We start from the raw sequence: 17,520 nt of genomic DNA, 5'->3' as shown, positions 1-17,520 counted from the left end.
GGGGAAAAGTCCATCTGTACCTTGGAAAAAGCAACAATAAAGGTAGCATGATAGGAAGTCAGTAATGCAGAATATAGTAACACTCAGGTCAAGGTCCAGACCTTATGCCCAGTAACCCCACTCCCTGCAAATTTATCCTAAAGAAATAGTTGAAAAGAATAAAAAATGTCATTTGCATAAGCACGTTCATATGGCATTATTGGCAATAGCTAAAAACTGGAAACGACCTAACAACTGAGGGAAGGAAATCAACTAAGGCAACCATTTTATGCCCTCAAGACAGAATGCCAGGCTGCCACTAAGCCATATACAAGGGCTGCAGAAACTCAGGGAGCGTTTGTAATACAACCTTCCTGGAAAATCGTTTAATACGAAATGGCACTTATCTGGGGATCACAACTCTTTCAGAAAATTAAAAAAAAAATTTTTTTTAGTTGTAGATGGACACAATGTCTTCATTTATTTATGTGGTGCTGAGGATTGAACCCAATGCCCCATGCATGCGAGGTAAGCGCTCTACCACTGAGCCACAAACCCAGCCCTGCTTTTCCTTTTAACTGGAAAAAGATTAGATCAGTGTCGATTCACACGCAGTTATAAGGATGATATAAACTCGGCGCAGTCGGGCACACGGTAATCCCAGCAACTCAAGAGGCTGAGGCAGGAGGATCACAAGTTCAAAGTCAGCCTGGGCAATTTAGCAAGACTCTGTCTCAAAAAATAAAAAATAAAAAGGACTGGGGATGTAGCTCAGTAACAGAGTGTTCCTGGGTTCCAGTACTACAAAAGAAAAGAAGGAGAGGAGAGGAGAGGAGGGGAGGGGAGAGGAGGGGAGAGGAGAGGAGGGGAGAGGAGGGGAGGGGAGGGGAGAAGAGGGGAGGGGAGGGGAGAGGAGGGGAGAGGAGGGGAGGGGAGGGGAGAAGAGGGGAGGGGAGGGGAGGAGGGGAGAGGAGGGGAGAGGAGGGGAGGGGAGGGGAGGGGAGAGGAGAGGAGGGGAGGGGAGAGGAGAGGAGAGGAGAGGAGGGTGGGTGGGTGGGTGTGTTGACATGGTGGAATTGCGAGATTGTCTTTGAAATGTTTCTGTGCTTTCAATAGAGGCAGCTAGAAGAGAGGAGGAAGCCCTGGGGCATCATGGGGAAGGCCCAGGTGCCCGCCCAGCCAAGCCAGGCCTGCCTCTGACCTTGGGCGATCAAGGCACCGCCGCTGGGCTGCAGTGTCTCCCAGTCGAGGGGGGCTCAGTCCCAGGCTCTGCCTAACAGGGTTGCTGCCAGGTCCTCGGCCAGGCTCAGGCAGCACCCATCATCTAGGCCGAGAGCACTGTTAACCCACTAACCTGGACCAACTCTCCGACCTTCCACCAGCCAGTAGAAGACCCTCCAGGGGGCCCTGCTCACAGCCCAGCTGCTACCAGCAACAGGGGACCAGGACATTACCTGCTGCAATCTCTCCATCAGGGATCAGATGGGACAATGGGCTTCTGCAACATTTCTAGCTGCAAGAGGCCTGGTCCCTAGGATTGACTGTTAGGCTTAAAATGAGTCCCTCGAGACAGATGGCAGAAAATGGGGTCAGACAGGAAAGGAGCACATGAAATCGTGTCTGCTGGGCCTCCTTGGCTGGCCTGGAGAGATGCCGGACAGGATTCTCTCCAGGGGGACCTGCCAAGGCCAGGGAGCAGGAGGTCACTCCCCAGACGTCTGGGCTCCTTTTTTATGGGTTGAATTGTGTCCCTCCAAAAGATAGGTTGAAGTCCTCCACCTATGAATATGACCTTATTTGGAAATAAGGTCTTTGGCATTGTGATCATTTTAAGATCAGGTCATTAGGGTGGACCTTAAACCAGTGTGACTGGTGTCCATAAAAGAGGGAATTGGGACCCAGACACACACAAAGAAGAGACTGCCTTAAGAATTCAGCTATAGATACAGCCAGGTGCAGGGGCGCACACCTGTAAGCCCAGCAACTGGGGAGACTGAGGCAGGAAGATCACTAGTCCAAAGCCAGACTCAGCAATTCAGTGAGGCCCTCAGCAACTGAGTGAGATCCTGTCTCAAAATTAAAAAATATAAAGGACTGGGGACGTGGCTCCGTGGTTCAACATTCCTGGCTTCAATCCATAGTACAACAACAGCATAGATATAGACACAGAGGGAAGATGACCTATGACCTTGATTTTGAACTTCTCAGCCTCAAGAACTGTGAGACAATAAAGTGTCTGTTGTATTAGGCCACGGGGTTTGTGGTCCTTTGCAGCCTTAGGAAACTAGTACAACATGAATTTTCACTTTACCTGGTGTCTACATGCCTCTGAATATTTCTTTTCCCAGTATCATGAGTCAAGCTAGAATGCAAACCAGTTCCAGAGTCAGCGGAGAAGAGCAGAGGGCCTGGAGGACAGCCCTCTGGCTCGCTGGCCTTCCCCCCACCCCTGCCCCCTCCTACAGGGCTGGCCACACCAACAGCTAGGATGCAAGGGGAGCGAGCTCCACCAGAGCTCACTGGACCAGGGTGACCTGGCCCACACAGGACAGTCAGAAGCTCTATCCCAGGAACTTGGTATGGAGTCAGAGACCAAGACAGTCTGTGCTGGGATGGACTGGGAGGTTGTGAAGGCTGAGCCAGGAAACCATGAAAGTTGGCCAGGAGGGGACATAGAGAAATGAGTGAGCAGGGACAAGGGAGGAACTTGATTAGTAGGGACCCAAGTGAGTGTGCACAGCCCCAAAGGGAAGGAAGAGCAGAGAATGACTGCCTGGGTGCTTTCCTTACTCCGTTGCCTCCTGCAGTTGGGTTCCATGAAATGCCCAATCTGTGTCCCCTTGACTAATCTTAGAAGGGCTTCTGGACCTTACAGCTAAACCCACAGCCACAGGGCAGGCTAACAAAGCAGGCAGGAAGGACTTAGCCCAAGTACATCCTCAAACTATCTTCTCCATCCCAGGAGGCCACCTGCCTTTTTGGGGCTTCCTTACTTTTGTCCAAGGGAAGCATCTGGGTCGCTTCTGGGCAGAAAGGATCCCTTGGTAAAGAGGCAGGAGGCTGGGGCTGGTTCTAGCAATTTCACTGTGGCATGTATTGAACACCTGATACACAGATCTTTTGTTTTTGTTTGTTGAAGAAGAGGGGATTGAACCCACGGCTTCACACATACTAGGCAAATGCTCTATCTCTGAGTTACATCCTCATCCCTTTTTATTTTGAGACTGGGTCTCCGTAAATTGGCCTCCAACGTGCTGTCTTCCTGCCTCATCCTCCAGAGCAGCTTTGATTACAGGTGTGCACCTTTGTGCCTGGCTCTGATATACAGATCCTAAGCCTCACAACCACCCTTGGGAGTTTATTGATTGTGCCTATTTCACAGATGAAGAAACGGACTCTTGAAAAAGGTTGATTATCAGAGTCAAGAGTTGGGATTTGGACTCGGGTCTGTTTTCTCAGTTTGGCTACACTATATTCGGATCCCTAATTAAGATCCATACTCCTAGGTTTCATTCCTCTAACTGCTGCGGTCTTGGAAATGTGAGCTCATCAGTTGCACAGTTGAGACGTCAATGTTTGTGTTCTAATTTTTCCAAGAGCTGAGAAGTCTCAAAAAAAATCTGAGGCTAGCCAGCCAGTAACTAGTACTTTCTATTGACTTTTGTTCACAAATCTATGTCCCCGACTAGACTGCGAGCTCCTTAATGCAGGCTCTGCCTCCCACCAGTGCTGCCCTCTCAATCCGCAACTCTGCCTGAGTGACAGGCGGGCGAGGGGCAGGCCCTGCAGCCTAGTCTTCCGGGGGCGGTTTACCGCTGTGAGTCTTGAGCCCTTCAACCTGCAGTGACACCTTAGACGTTTATGCTAAAAGGCTCAGGTGCGGGCACCAAGTTGCAGCTCCTTTAGACTGTGCCACCGCGCGTGTCTCTGCCACTGGGAGATCTCAAGTCCGTGTGCAGGGCCCCGCCCAGGTGGGGAGGGACCTTCCCGAGCCTGCTGACACCCCAGTTGGCTGCGGAGGAGGAACCAACGCGTCTGGCCCAGCGGCTCCGGGTGGGCGGAGGCTGGCGCGCGTGCGCACGAGGCCCAGGGGCGTCGCATTGACTGCAATGAGATCTCCAGCTGAGCTGCGCAGGCTGAGCTGTCCTGCCAGGTCGCGCGATATCGAGGACCCCCAATAGCAAATTTTCTCCTAACGCTGCTGGGTGTTTGGTTTGGTTTGGTTTGGTTTTTTACAAAAATATATGTAAATGAGTGCTGATTAGTGAAAGAACATGCTAGAATGCCCACTCCAGCAGATAATGGCACCTTCCAAGGAATAGACAAGAAAATATAAATGTCCTAAATTGTAATACTTTTAAGCGATGGAGTAGTATGCAGCCATTAAAATGTTTTCATCGCACCCCCTAAAAAATGTCTTAACAACACCAGAAACTTTTTTTCAGAGAAAGTTTAGTGTAGGGGGGAAATGTTCATAATGAAATACACAGGAAAATAATATCTGGCACGGCTAATTTGCAGTAAATGTTGGTAATCATTGTAAAATAAGATATTAAGGAACAACTCGATTTTATTTACTTAATTATTTTTATGGTGGTGTAACTGGTCCACTTTACGCTGTGAATGTAGCCCTTGCTGCTCTGCCAATGCAGCTCATTTTTTAAAGACATGTTTCTGTCTCTTCCTCTCTCCCTGCTCTTCCCTAATCTGGGGGGCGGGGACAGGATTACCTTTGTTCCCCATCCTAGGCATATTTATCTGTCCCTGAGCACACACCCACCATAGGAACAAGTAATTCAGACTTTGGGGATGGCACCAGAGGATCTCAGAAATGGTTATCTCCCAAGTGAACACGTGAATTGCAACTTCAACAGCGAAGGGGACACGGGGATGTGTACAGCCCTTGAGTCACCTCTGTAAAAGCCCCCTGCCCCTGCTGATGGGCAGAACCACAGCCTCTGGGACAGGAGTCCCCTGTGTTTCTCTTTTGCTAGCAAAGCAATAAACCTTCTTTTTCCTTTTTCTCAAAAACCAGTCCTCGTTATTGGATGGGTATTGGGGACAAGGACCGAGCTTTTGGCAATGGTGGTGCTGAGGACTGAACTCAGGGCTTGGGCCGCATGCTAAGCCAGTGCCCTACCACTGAGCTACACCCTCAGCCCTAATATGATTTTAAATTAGTAAAGTATCTAAATTAGTATATGTATCTACATGGAGGAATTCCAACTGATTATCTCTGGGAGTTGGGATCATGACTCTCACTACCCTCCTTTTTTGGGTAACTTTTGAATTGTGTGATCATTGAGGCCCCCGTGTTGAAGGCCAGTGGGTGGAGACCCCACCTCTTAAGAAAAAAGAAAGGCAAGCTTGGTTTTAATTCAGTCTCAGGGACAAGTAGTCATGGTATATTGGGTTTTTTTTTTAAGCCTATGGTTCACTCTCATAAAAGAGGTTCTCCTGAAAGCACAAGTCACCCTTCCTGTGGGCAGATGCTGGTGTTGAGGAAGCCTGGTGGGTGCAAACAACCCTGATGAGCGGGTATGGCCTCCCTTCTGTCCAGCTTCTACCTGGCAGGTTACAAGGACTATATGATCCTCAATTTTTCCATCTGCAAAATGGACATCATTACCGGAACACTGTCCTTCTCATGAGAAATGAGATGCTTCCTGTGAAGGACTTGACACTGTCTGGACTTGGGAAGTTGAGCTGCTGGTGGCAACTGCAGGGTCGCTGGCATGTACTCAGGAGATGCGGTGATGGACATCGCTTCCTTTCTCCCGGCCATTGTGTGCTGAGGACATAACTAGGCATTTCTGCAGCTGCGTAAGAACTAAGGCACAGAAGTCCCAAATGTTAAGCAAATCTCAAACCAACAATGCATGGCACATGCCTGTTGTCCAGGCTGCTCTGGAGGCTGAGCCCAGGAGTTCGAGACCAGCCTGGACAACGTAGCGAGACCTGTTTCAAAAGAATACAAATTTAAAAACAACTCCCTAAACTTTGCTTCTAGGGCCGCTGTCCTGGAGACCTCAGCTGGGGCTGGGCGCGGTCACTCACTCGGCAAACAGAACGAACTTCTGAGGGTAGACAGAGGACAAGACAGAGTCTCTTTCTAGCTTTATGGATTTCCATTGTAGTGAAGGAGAAAATAAGTAAGTAAACTTTCCAAACGAGTCTCACTTGTAGTGAGAGCCACAGAAGAAACAAGAGCAGCAATGGAGAAGGAGGGAGGCGGGGCTGGGCCTCTCTGGGAGGTGGTGATCCAGAGGAGTCCCTGCGCTTCCTTCCTATACCACTGCCTGGTGCAATGGCTGTCCCAAGACCAGGCTCCAGGGCGATGCTCTGCTGCCCTTCAACCAACTCTCCTGGGTTCAGGCCACCAGAGAAAATAGGGGCCTTTTGCTCCCTCATGACCATACCAAGCCCCTCTCCATTTCCTATTCCATAAACCCAAGGGCAGACAGGCAATTCTGCCTCTGCAGTCTAAGCAGAGGCCAGGACTTCTTCAGAGACTCGCCCCAGGTCACATGGCCAACGGGGACAGTGACTCTGCCCTGGCCTCCAACAACTGCATGTCCCTTGCTCTTCAGGGGCAGCCCCTGGGTGGTGGGTGGGGGAGGAGGAGAACCAAGGCTGGGGGCAGGTGAGGGGCTGCTCACCAAACCCTTGAGGATTAAGAGCCACCATGAGGACCTGAGGGGACCAGCCCAAGACCTTGAGAGGTAGTGGGGTGGGGTGGGGTGGGGGGGCGGCGGTAATCCGCAGTGCCCAGACAAACTCTCAAGTCCCAGCATTTTCCCTGTGTACCCTGTGACCATAAGCGGGACACAGCTCTATCTGTAAATGGGATAGTCATTTCTAATGCGGAAGGCCGCGATGACTGAGGTGACAGGAATCTGGAGATACAGGGAAGATAGACTGAATCTTAAAAGAGGAGGGGTCGGAATGCAGGAAATGCCCAGGCACCTTTGAAATGCAAAACAAGCATTCCTCAGTAACCCAGCCCATGTCCTCAGCCTGAGCCCTTGACCTGCATCCTTGACCTTGATGCACAAGCACTAGGAAAATGGGTGCCAAGTTGGTGCAACTCTGCCCCAGCTCCACCTCTAGCCCAACCCCAAGCAGCCCTCCCTCTATGAATATTAACACCCCACTGTGAGGGTTGCCTTGCTTCCTCTAGAGACCCCCCACATGTCCCTTGAATGCAACTCTGCTTTCCTAACTACATCTGTCTCTGATTGGCATGTGCTGAAATTCTTTCCCATCACATATTCCAAGGACTCCACTTGTCCTGAGGTGAGTCCCCCTCTCTGGGAACTCATTTGGACCTCTAGTGACAAAACGAGTTGACGCAGAATGGCGTCTGTGCGAACTGAGGACCCGTCGACTGCACAGCAATCATTCCTGACCTGGGTCAGCCCTGGGTGTACCATGGAAACAAGGAGTCCCTGCTGGGCAGAACTTTCATTTTCTTTCTTTTTTTTTTGAGGGGAGGGGTACTGGGGGTTGAACTCAGGGGCACTTGACCACTGAGCCACATCCCCAGCCCTATTTTTTGTATTTTATTTAGAGACAGGGTCTCAGTTGCTTTTGCTGAGGCTAGCTTTAAGCTCATGATCCTCCTGTTTCAGCCTCTCAAGTCACTGGGCTTACTGGTGTGTGCCACCGCCTGGCAGAACTTTCAGTCATGGGGAAGACAGACATAAACAGTAAGCATAATAATTGGTAAGAACTTCTGAGGTTGGAAGCTATGAAAATAATAAATGGACCACAGAGACATGGCCATGGAGTGTGCAGAGTAGCCCAAGAGTGTCCTTCATGCCAATCATGGTGGCACACATCTGTAATCCCAGAAGTTTCAAGAGGATCACAAATTCCAAGTCAACTTCAGGAACTTACACTCTGTTTCAAAATTAAAAATTAAAAAAAAAAAAAAAGCTGGACACAGTGGTACACAACTGTAATCCTGGCAACTGGGGAGGCTGAGGCAGGAGGATTGCAAGTTTGAGGACAGCTTCAGCAACTTAGTGAGGCCTTAAGCAACTTAGCAAGACTCTGTCTCAACATAAAAAGGGCTGAGGATGTGGCTCGGTGGTAAAATACCCCTGTGTTCAATCCCCAGTATCCCAGCCTCAAATTTTAAAAAAAGAGGGGTTGGACATATAGCTTAGTGATAAGAGCCCATGGGTTCAATCCCCCAGTGACCCCCCACAAACACACAGTGCACCTCTCTGAGCTGAGACTAGATGATAGGAGATAAGACAGGCAGAGCAGCGAGATGAGAAAGGCCTCCCAGGAGAGAGCCCAGCATGTGCAAAGGCCCTTGTATGGCAGGCAGAATTTGGTATGTTCACAGGAAAGAAGGTCCACGTGGCTGGAATGTTGTTTGAGGACAGTGGGCTTCATGGGCCAAGGTGGGAGGGGTTATGCTTGTTGCCATAGCACACAACTCGATGGGTTTTTCAAAAGGGTTTGATTTGGGCTCGGCGTGTGGCTGAGTGGCAGGGCACTTGCCCAGCACGTGCAAGGCCCTGGGCTCCATCCTCAGCTCTGCTACAACAAAGGAACAAATTTTGGGTTTTTTGTTTTGTTTTGTTTGTTTAATGCGGTGCTGGGGATTGAACCCATGGCCTTGTGCTTGCACAGCAAGCACTCTACCAACTGAGCTATCTCACCAGCCCCAGGGTTTGGTTTTAATGAAATTATTCAGTGTGTTGAACAGGCTGGAAGGGACAGGAACAGAAGGAAGGAGACCTGTTTTGGGGACAAAGACCATTTAGGGAACAGATGATGGGGACTTGAGCCAGAGGAGCTGAATTGGGGTTTTATTTATTTCAGTACTGGGGGTTAGAACCCAGGGGTGCTCTACCACTGAACTACAACGCCATTCCATTTTATTTTTTATTTGGAGACAGTGTCTCCCCAAGCTGCTGAGGCTGGCCTGGAACTTGCGCTCTTTTGCGACCGTCTTGCCTCAGCCTCCTGTCTCTGGATCACAGGCGTGAGCCACCGTGCAGGCTGAGGATCTATGTAGAGGTGAGTACTGTCAGACCCAGCTAGTGGATGGGAAGTGGGTTGTGATATTAAGAGGGGATCGAGGATGAGATCTAAGGTCCTCAGGCCAGTTAAGCCTGAGCTGCTAAGAGAAATCAGGCCGGGAGCACGTTGGGAAGGCACCCAGAGTTTCGGTTTTGACAGTTCCCATTGAAGATGCTCGTTCAACACGGGAGCCGAGAGGCCATGCAGGCGTTGGGTTCCATGTGCCTGGGTCTCGGGAGGAGGGCAGGGAAAGCAGCCGGGAGCCCTCCAGCATTAGAGAACAGAAGAAGGGTCCCCTGGAGTAGGAAGCCCAGGGAAGCAGGGGCTTCAGGGAGATGCACATCACGGGGGCCTAATGCCTGAGCAGTCCCGTGAGAGCAGGGGTGCAGGCCCAGTGGCCTGGGGCAGAAGGCACCCAGAGGGAGGACATCAGACGCATCAACAGAGCGCTGTCAGATTTTGCTGAAAAGTGGAGCAGAGAACTAAGCACTGTCTGGAGGGGGCAGTCAGGAGGCCCTGTGTGTGCGCGCGCATGCGCCAAGGAGGCATGCTTCTGTGCTCCCGGGAGAAGCAGAGAACTTCATGGCATTAGACAGAGGGAGCCACCGCCTGAGCAGCGAGGGATTCGAGTCAGAGAGGGAGAGCTGAGCAGAGAGAGGCTGGGGAGACAGCAGGGAGGGGAGGGCTTAGGGGAGGAAGCAAGGGTGGAGTCCTCACCCCGGGTAGGGCCTAGGGGGCCAGTGAAGCTGGCCTGGGCCTGTTACTGTGCTGGGCAAATGGTGGCCTTTCTGTGAATGGCCCGGTATTTTTGCTTTGCCACCCCGTCACAGGTGATGCGGAGGGCGGCGCATGCAGGTGATTCCCGTGGGGCCAAAGCTTCTCTGGAGGCTCCGGGTCCTCTCCACCCAAGTATGCCGGATGGGGCTGGAGTCCTTGGTTGAGGGAGACAGGGTTCCAGCGCTACCCTCCACCCACACCAGATCTTGGGGTACAACCATCATAGGACAAAGGCAAAAGAAGACAAAACTCAGGTTTCCTCTGAGAGGACTGAGGCCCAAGGTCCCGGGACTCAGACGGGGCGGGTGGGGTGGGGGTCTAAATGCGATGGTCTTTCTTCCAGCCGGGACACAGCTGAGGCTCCCGGGCCCTCGGGCTGGCGGGTCGGTCTCTGAAGTTTGAGTCTCTAAGCTGCTGTTTTAGTTGCTGTTCCTCAGAGGCGTCCGCACTCAACCCCGAATGCCAAGGGAGGGGCTGCATCTTTTTGTTGTGGTGGGGCTGGGCCCTCACTCAGGACCTGGCACGTGAGGCAAGGGCTCTGCCACTGACCTACATGCCCAGTCTGGGCAGCAGGCTTTTCATTGAAGCCAAGGAGAAAGGAACGGCTACACTAGGACTCCTGTGCCCCTTGGATGTTACTTTCTTGTGTCCTCACACAAGCCCCCGCTGCCCTGCAATTAACTCCTGCCCCTGCTGGGTCCCCTACCCTGCTCCTCACAACCCAGCTGGCTCCCAGGCAGCCCTTGGTGACTGACCTTCCCACCTCTGTTCCACTAGACCCACCCTAAGCCTGGCCTGGGTGTGCAGGGTCCCCGCCATACACTAAACAGCGTGCCCACCCAGGCAGTCTCTGTTCCTTCATGATACCTGGACTCCAGCAGCGCTGACCCTTACCCGTCCCCCACCCCTCCACCATCAAGTGATGTCTCCTTTAAACAAGCTTTGCGGGATGGTTTCTACCAACCAAATGGCCAGGCTGCTCCCTCCCATAAGTTCTTCTACCCCTGGCTCAGGTGACATGGCACCTCCCACCGTTTTCCACCCTCTCTTCTTGCCTTAGTTTTGGAACTAATCTTAAAGATTCAAATCTGAGTTCTGTCCCCAGGATTCCTCCAGATAAGCTCATTTTCAAAAGCCAGCAACTAAATTGTGTTGTTCCTTCCTCTTGTCTCTCACTGATCTCTAGTTTAAAAAGTCTTGAGTCTTTACTTCTCGACTGGCATTAACACATATGCCATGGGTTGAATATGGTTCCTCTCCTCTGAAACTCATGTTGAAATTCAGTGCCATGTAACAGTGCTGTAGGGAGGGCCTTCGAGAGATGATTAGGTCATTTGGAAGGAGTTATGCCTTTCTGATGGCCTCTCCTGTTCTGTCTCTTCTGCATGTGGACATGTTATGACAGCATGAGGACCTCACCAGCTGTGGTCACTGATCTTAGACTTCCAGCTTCCAGAACCATGAGCTAACTAAATTGCTTTCCTTTATTATAAATTACCCATTCTCAGGTATTCTGTTGCAGCAACAGAAAACAGACTAAGATATTAGTTTCTGAATTGGTGAAACTAAAGACCAAGTTTCTGGATGGAGAATCTCAGAGCTGAAGCTATACTGCTTATCTGCTAGGCTCTTGGAAGAAATCCAGCAAATGTTAGGAACCAATGAAAATATCCATCTATTTTGCTCCAATTAGTCTCATTTCTGGGAATCCATTTTAAGAAAAAAAATACAAAATATAGGGGGAAAAGCCAAAACATAAAGATGTTTATTGAAGCTCTATTTATAGCTAAAATAAAATTATATATATATATATTTATTTATTTATTTATAGAAACAAACATTCAACAAGAAAACACCATGCAGTCATTTGGAAAAAAAAAAAAACAGTTTCTACATCAACATTGAAAAATATTGAGAAAAAAGTAGGATAAAAGTTAAATGTACACTTACAACTTTGTGAGGAAAAAAAAGGAAAAAAGGAGAGAAAAAGTGCCCATGACAAAACCCATTACTCTGGCCAGGTTCCCCTTTGGTCAAACTTTCCCCTAACGACATGTTTGCTGCCAGCAGAGAGCTGCAGTCCTGAACCTCCCACAAGTCTGGTGTGGAAAGAACCTCAAGCAACCGTCCTTAGGAGCCGAACCATGGCTGGGCCCACTGGGCACTTAGTGGACAAAGTGCCCAGGGTCCTGGAGCTGAGCTGTGAGGGAACAGTTCCAGTCCTTTCAGGTATTCAGACGGTCACTTTAGATGGTTAGGGATAGGGACCAAGTGACTGTGAAGCAGAGTCACAAGGTCAGCAGGCCACTTGCAAAACAGTTCTGAGGAGGGCCAGGCAGCAGAGGAACCCAGACGTGGGTCTGAAGGAAGACCAGCAATCCCCTCAGATAGCCACCCAGTTCCTCTCCCTAGCCAGGGCTCCTCTGCACCCCAGGTCCCTCCTGCACTGTGGGCCAGGGGGTCAAGGATCTGTCTCATGCTGGGCTCACACAGGCTACCACCACTTCCGCCCAGGACAATCCCAGCCCTGTGGGTGTTTGCAAATATCTCCTCTCAGTGCTGGCTCCTAGGACAAATGGCTGGGTTCCTTCCAGGACTCCTCCCCAATCCAGACCCTCTACTTCCCTGGCTACTCCGCTCTGCACTCTGGTTGGTTGACAAAACCCCGTTGAGAGGGCACTGATGCTGGTGACCGGGGCTCCTCCCCCCGCCATCTGACCAAGACACTGTCCCCTCTCTGCTCTGGCCTTACAACACCTGTTGCTCTACCTCTCACTCCGTTCTCCCTGAACTTCAGATCAACACTGCCACCTGGGGTCCGGCCCCGCATGACACCCAGGCAGGGGATGATTTAAACAGAGCCCTGGGTTATCTGGACCCAATGCTGGCACCCCCCACCTAGGTACTTAGGCCCTCTGGAGAAGGGCCGTGAACAGCCACGTCAGGGAAAAGGAGACGCAAAACAAAAGGACATTATTACCGTGCTTTTTCCATTTTTCTTTTTGCACAAAAACAGTCCATTTATTCAAGTGTTCTCCAGCACAAGTACATTAGAAAGGAGCTTTATTATATTCTTCTGGGCACAAAAAAAATGTGATGAAGGCGGAACTGACAGACTTTCTACATCTGCTGTACGCATTGACCTCTTTAATTATTTCATAAACAGCTATGTCACGAGCAATCACGTACACAGAGATACAACAGAACGCCGGGCGGGCGCGGCGGGGCCCCACAGAACCCCCACGCGCCCTCCCGGGTGTCCCAGAACCAGACTGTGAAATGTACATTATTATTGTCAATAAATAGAGAAGCAACCCTAAAAAAAAAATACAGTGGTGAAAAGGATGCTGGAACCAGGAAAAACAAAAACAAAAACAAAACAAAGGAAAAGAGGAACTTAAGAGAAAGGAAAGAGGGCCGGGGAGGGAAGAGTCTGGAAAGTCCTGCATTTAGCTGCGTGGAATGTGGAGTAAAAGTGCTCGGCCACCGGGGTCAAAGCGAAGTCGTCTGTAACAGTAAAAGTTATTACCAAATCAGCTACGGAGTTTATTCTTCAGTATGAATACATGATTTCCCACAAATAAGTAAGCACCCGCTACTTCAATGCCTCAGCTAAAACACGTGAAATCGCTCACTTAGTTTTCAAGTACAAAGTTAAAATGCCTTTTTAATAATAATATATCAGAGTAAAATAATAGTCTCTTTTAAACTCCACTACAAGAAAACAAAACAAACAGTCATTGTCCAGACAGCAGACTTAATTTAACAATATATATTTTTAATAAAATGTTTTAGCACCTTGTTGAGTCACCTCCTCCCTCTGCGTATTCTAAGGAATTTCGGCATTTTTGTCGTCTGTTGGATTCTAGGGCTGTGCAACCAAATCGGTCTGTAGGTGGAATGGGACTACAGTGATGCTTTAGACGGCTGCTCACGTCCTCAGTCACAGGCTGGAGGCCTGGGGTCTGGAGGAGTCACCCTCTGCGCCCTCAAGTGCAACAGAGCCCAGGAGCTTTCCAGGTGCCAGAGCTGCAGAAGCCCAGGGGCCTCTGGGAGGTTAGGGAGCGAGTCCCCACCAGCAAAAGCCTCTGTCCTTCCCCTCCCTGCCGACCTGCTTGCTTCTCGCTGCCCAAACTCCACTGCCTAGAGTCAGAGACAGGTCCCCAGCCAAAGACCTACCTTCGCTGGGTCTCTGAAACCCAAAGGTGCGAGATCCTCACTTCTCAAAGACCCTGGCCCTTCTTTACCAAAACGTAAAGAGTCAAGAGCTGACACTAGGACCATGGAGTTCATCTCTGCCCTTTCCTCTCAGGTCCTCCGACCCCAGCATGAGGCCTGATGCCACCTGTAGTTAACCCCGAAGGGTCATTCTACCTCCAGCGATCTCTCCATTCATCTCCCGGATCAAGACATGGCCCTGCCTGGAAACAGCTCTCCCCAGAACCTCAGCTCTCCTGTTCCCCTGACCAAAGCAAGCCGGCAGCAGCCTCTTCACAAAAGGTGCCAGGCAGGCCCCACAGCCCCGGCCTACAGTTCGCGGGGCTCCTATGAAATGATAGCTCCGAAGACACTAGTCACAGCAACCCTGCACCATGCAGAACAGCAACAGGAATTAAGACCTACTCAATACAGACTTCCGTAATAAAAGACACGAAGGCTACGACTGATTGCCGTTTTCCTGTTGGAACTCCCGGTGGCTCAGCTGAACACACGCCCCTTGCTCCTCCTATGGATTTCCCTGTGCTGGACATGGTGGCGACCCCAGAGGCTCCCCCAGAGCAGCTGTAGCCTGGGGCCAGCAAAGCAGGAGAGGGGAGTCTGCTGACTGGTTACAGCCTGCCTTCCGGCTGGGGTCTGCCTTTCTGGTCCACAGCTCAGCCGCTCACTAAAACCTTCATCTCTACCCGCCAACCACGCCCAGGCCTTTCAGAGGTTAAGAGGTCCTGGATGTTCTTTGGGGAAGTTTCTTTCTGATAGAATGTCAAACAGCAAGGAGGCTCTGAGGTCAGGGAGACTTCAAGAGCCCCTCTAATCCTCACCTGTTGGCTCCCCACCAGCCTGCTGTTCCCGGTGTCTCACAGGAAAGGGGTTAGCACCAGCCAGCCTGAGGCCCTTGGGCTCAGCAGCCATCTGCTGGGATTGAGCGCCTCCTCAGGCAGGAGGCCAGGGCTTGGGACCCTGGCACTAGCACCCAGCTGCCTCCCCCAGGCAAGGGCCATGGATCTCTTTGGCACCATGCTCCACTTGGCACCTGCAGGAGGGAGGCTGTCACCCTGGGCCCCCTAGCACCCTGGTTTCCAGGACAAAATGGGCCTGCGCTTTGGAAAGGAAATCCCACAGGGAACACCCTTGGGGATTCTCCCTAGGCCTTTCTGGTCTCTCCCGATCCACTGGCCCTACCCTTGGCTTGTCTACAGCAAGCTCAACACTCCCCCCACCTAACCCTCCCATGACCCACCCCAGCTGCAAGGCGCTGTGCCCCTTTGGAAGGTACCTAATACCTATCCCCAGAAGTCCTCCACAGGGATGGAGGTGGATGAGGGGTATGCCACTTGGACCAAGTTGGCACATTCCCCAAGACCCCCTTCACCCTACCAAGTTCTACTGTAAGACCAAGCCCACAGGTTGGGCTGGAAGAAAAGCTGGTGATTAACTCCTGTCCTGTATGGGGGCCCCATAACCCGGGGGCAACTGGTCCATTTTGGGGGCCTTGGCAGGTCACTAGAGTACTAAGAACAGATGCTAAGTAGCCAGACCCAAGACCTCTGCACCCAAAACCCTCTCAGAGCAAGATGGCCAGCACGTGCTGGTCTCTCAGGCTTGTCACATCCACAGGCCCTTCCTGAGTCCCCACGCCAAACCTGGGGGGAGCACCAGCACCAGCTAGGGTAGAGCCGGGGCCACTGGGAAAGGCTGACTCCTTCATTTAAGCAGTGGGCAGAAGGCTCGGGAGAGCCAGCGGTGCTTGAAAAGGAAAGCCCTCGAAGACTGTCCTGACACAGAGCTGGGAAGACCTTGGTGTTGGCCAGCGGGGGAGGGAGCACCTTGGGCTGCGAGAGGCAGCCTTCCTCCCCTCAGCCCTCCTGGAACAGCGCTGGGAGACTCCAGGCCAGAAGGGAGCCCTGCGGGAGCAAGGAGGGACAGGCAAGCACAGGGGTCTGGTGGGGCTGGGGCTGGGCTCCTCTCCTTGCTGCTCCAGCCTCACCGTGATCAGTCACCACCTGCCATGGTGGAAGGTAACCGGGTGTGATCTTATGAAATCCACCTACCGAGGAACTGAGCAGACTGGGGCAGGACTACACCCCATGAGGAGGGAACAGCCACAGCTGTGAGCTTTACTCCTGAGCAATGAGCAAGGGATTCAAAGCCTCGGTGTAGTTGTCACTAATTACTAATTTGCTTTATTCAAAAGGTGAAGTTCACTGTCCCATTATTAATTTTTTCCCAGTGGAAGCCCTGTGGCCGAGACAGACAGGGATGTCAATTTGACTTCATTCGGGGAGAATAGGTAGGGGGAGTCGAGGGCTGACTTGACTGGTGCCTAGAGCTGCAGGTCAGTGTCACAGGTTGCTAACAGAAGAATCTGACATCACCAGGGGCAAAAGGGGTAGAGCGTGACCTGCTAGAGGAAGCACCTTCTCCAATCAAACCTCCTCCTCTTCCTGCCTTCAGCACCTAGCAACTTCTGGGGTTGAAGTCTACCTGCAACCAGGGCAACAGAGGTAAAGAGCTGCTGGGCCGACTCCACAAAGTCCTGAATCCTGGGGAGGAGGGTGGGAGGGAGCTCCCTGGTGAGTGACTCGCTATGCATCCAAACAGAAGTGGGTTCCTGTGCATGTGAGACTGATTGGTGTGGGGTCTGCCTGCAGAGGGCCCCGGGCTCAGCACACCAAGCCCGCTTCCCCCGCTCCCCACTGCGTAGTATTCTTATACATGACCCTATCTATGTATTTATATAGCGCCTATCACCATAGGCCCCATCTTTTCTAGGGATGCGGACTTGGGACCATGTGCTTGACGGCACACCTCCCAGCTCTGCCGGTCCCAGGAGGTGCCGCCCCCCCTCCCATTATAAAATATATATCTCTATATGCCACATATCTACACCCCATCCATCCAGGCAAGATCTGCCCGTCGGGCCCTCGCCCTGGAGTCAGCAACGCCATCTCTTCCCACCGCCAACGCCAGGCCAGGCCAGGCCAGGCCACCTGCCCCGTAGGAAGCAGAACAAAGTGCGAGCACGTGGGGCCCCAGGCGCTGCTGACTCAAGGCAAGAGCACAGCTATCATCAGACCAAACACTAGAAAAGAAACGCACACCACTCCAAGCACACACACAGGAGAGAGACCGCAGGCCTCCCCCGGCCCTGACACACCCGACTCACGAGGAGGGGAAGTAGAAGAGAAGAGCAAGAGCGACCAGCCCGGAGGGCAGGCCCAGGGGACGCCCTGGCCATCCAGCTTGTCACTGCACCGCCCAGTGGCCCACCTGGCCCGGGGGAAGGGAGCCAGGGCACCAGAGCCACCACTAACTTAGAAGCACCCTGCTCCCGCACCTTGGTTTGAAACCTAAAGGGTGTTGGGTTTTTGTTTTCTTAAAGAAAATCTTAAAACAAACATAATTATAACCAGAACCATAAGAATAATTATAATAAAAGGTGTCATCAGCCTCCCAGTATAAAACTGCAGCCTTTGGAGATGACCAAAAACATCACATTCCAGGGGC

This window comes from Sciurus carolinensis, chromosome 13 (genome assembly GCF_902686445.1).
Source record: "Sciurus carolinensis chromosome 13, mSciCar1.2, whole genome shotgun sequence".
Taxonomy (NCBI): domain Eukaryota; kingdom Metazoa; phylum Chordata; class Mammalia; order Rodentia; family Sciuridae; genus Sciurus; species Sciurus carolinensis.
The sequence above is the reverse complement of the archived record's forward strand: the minus strand, read 5'-3'. Positions refer to the sequence as shown.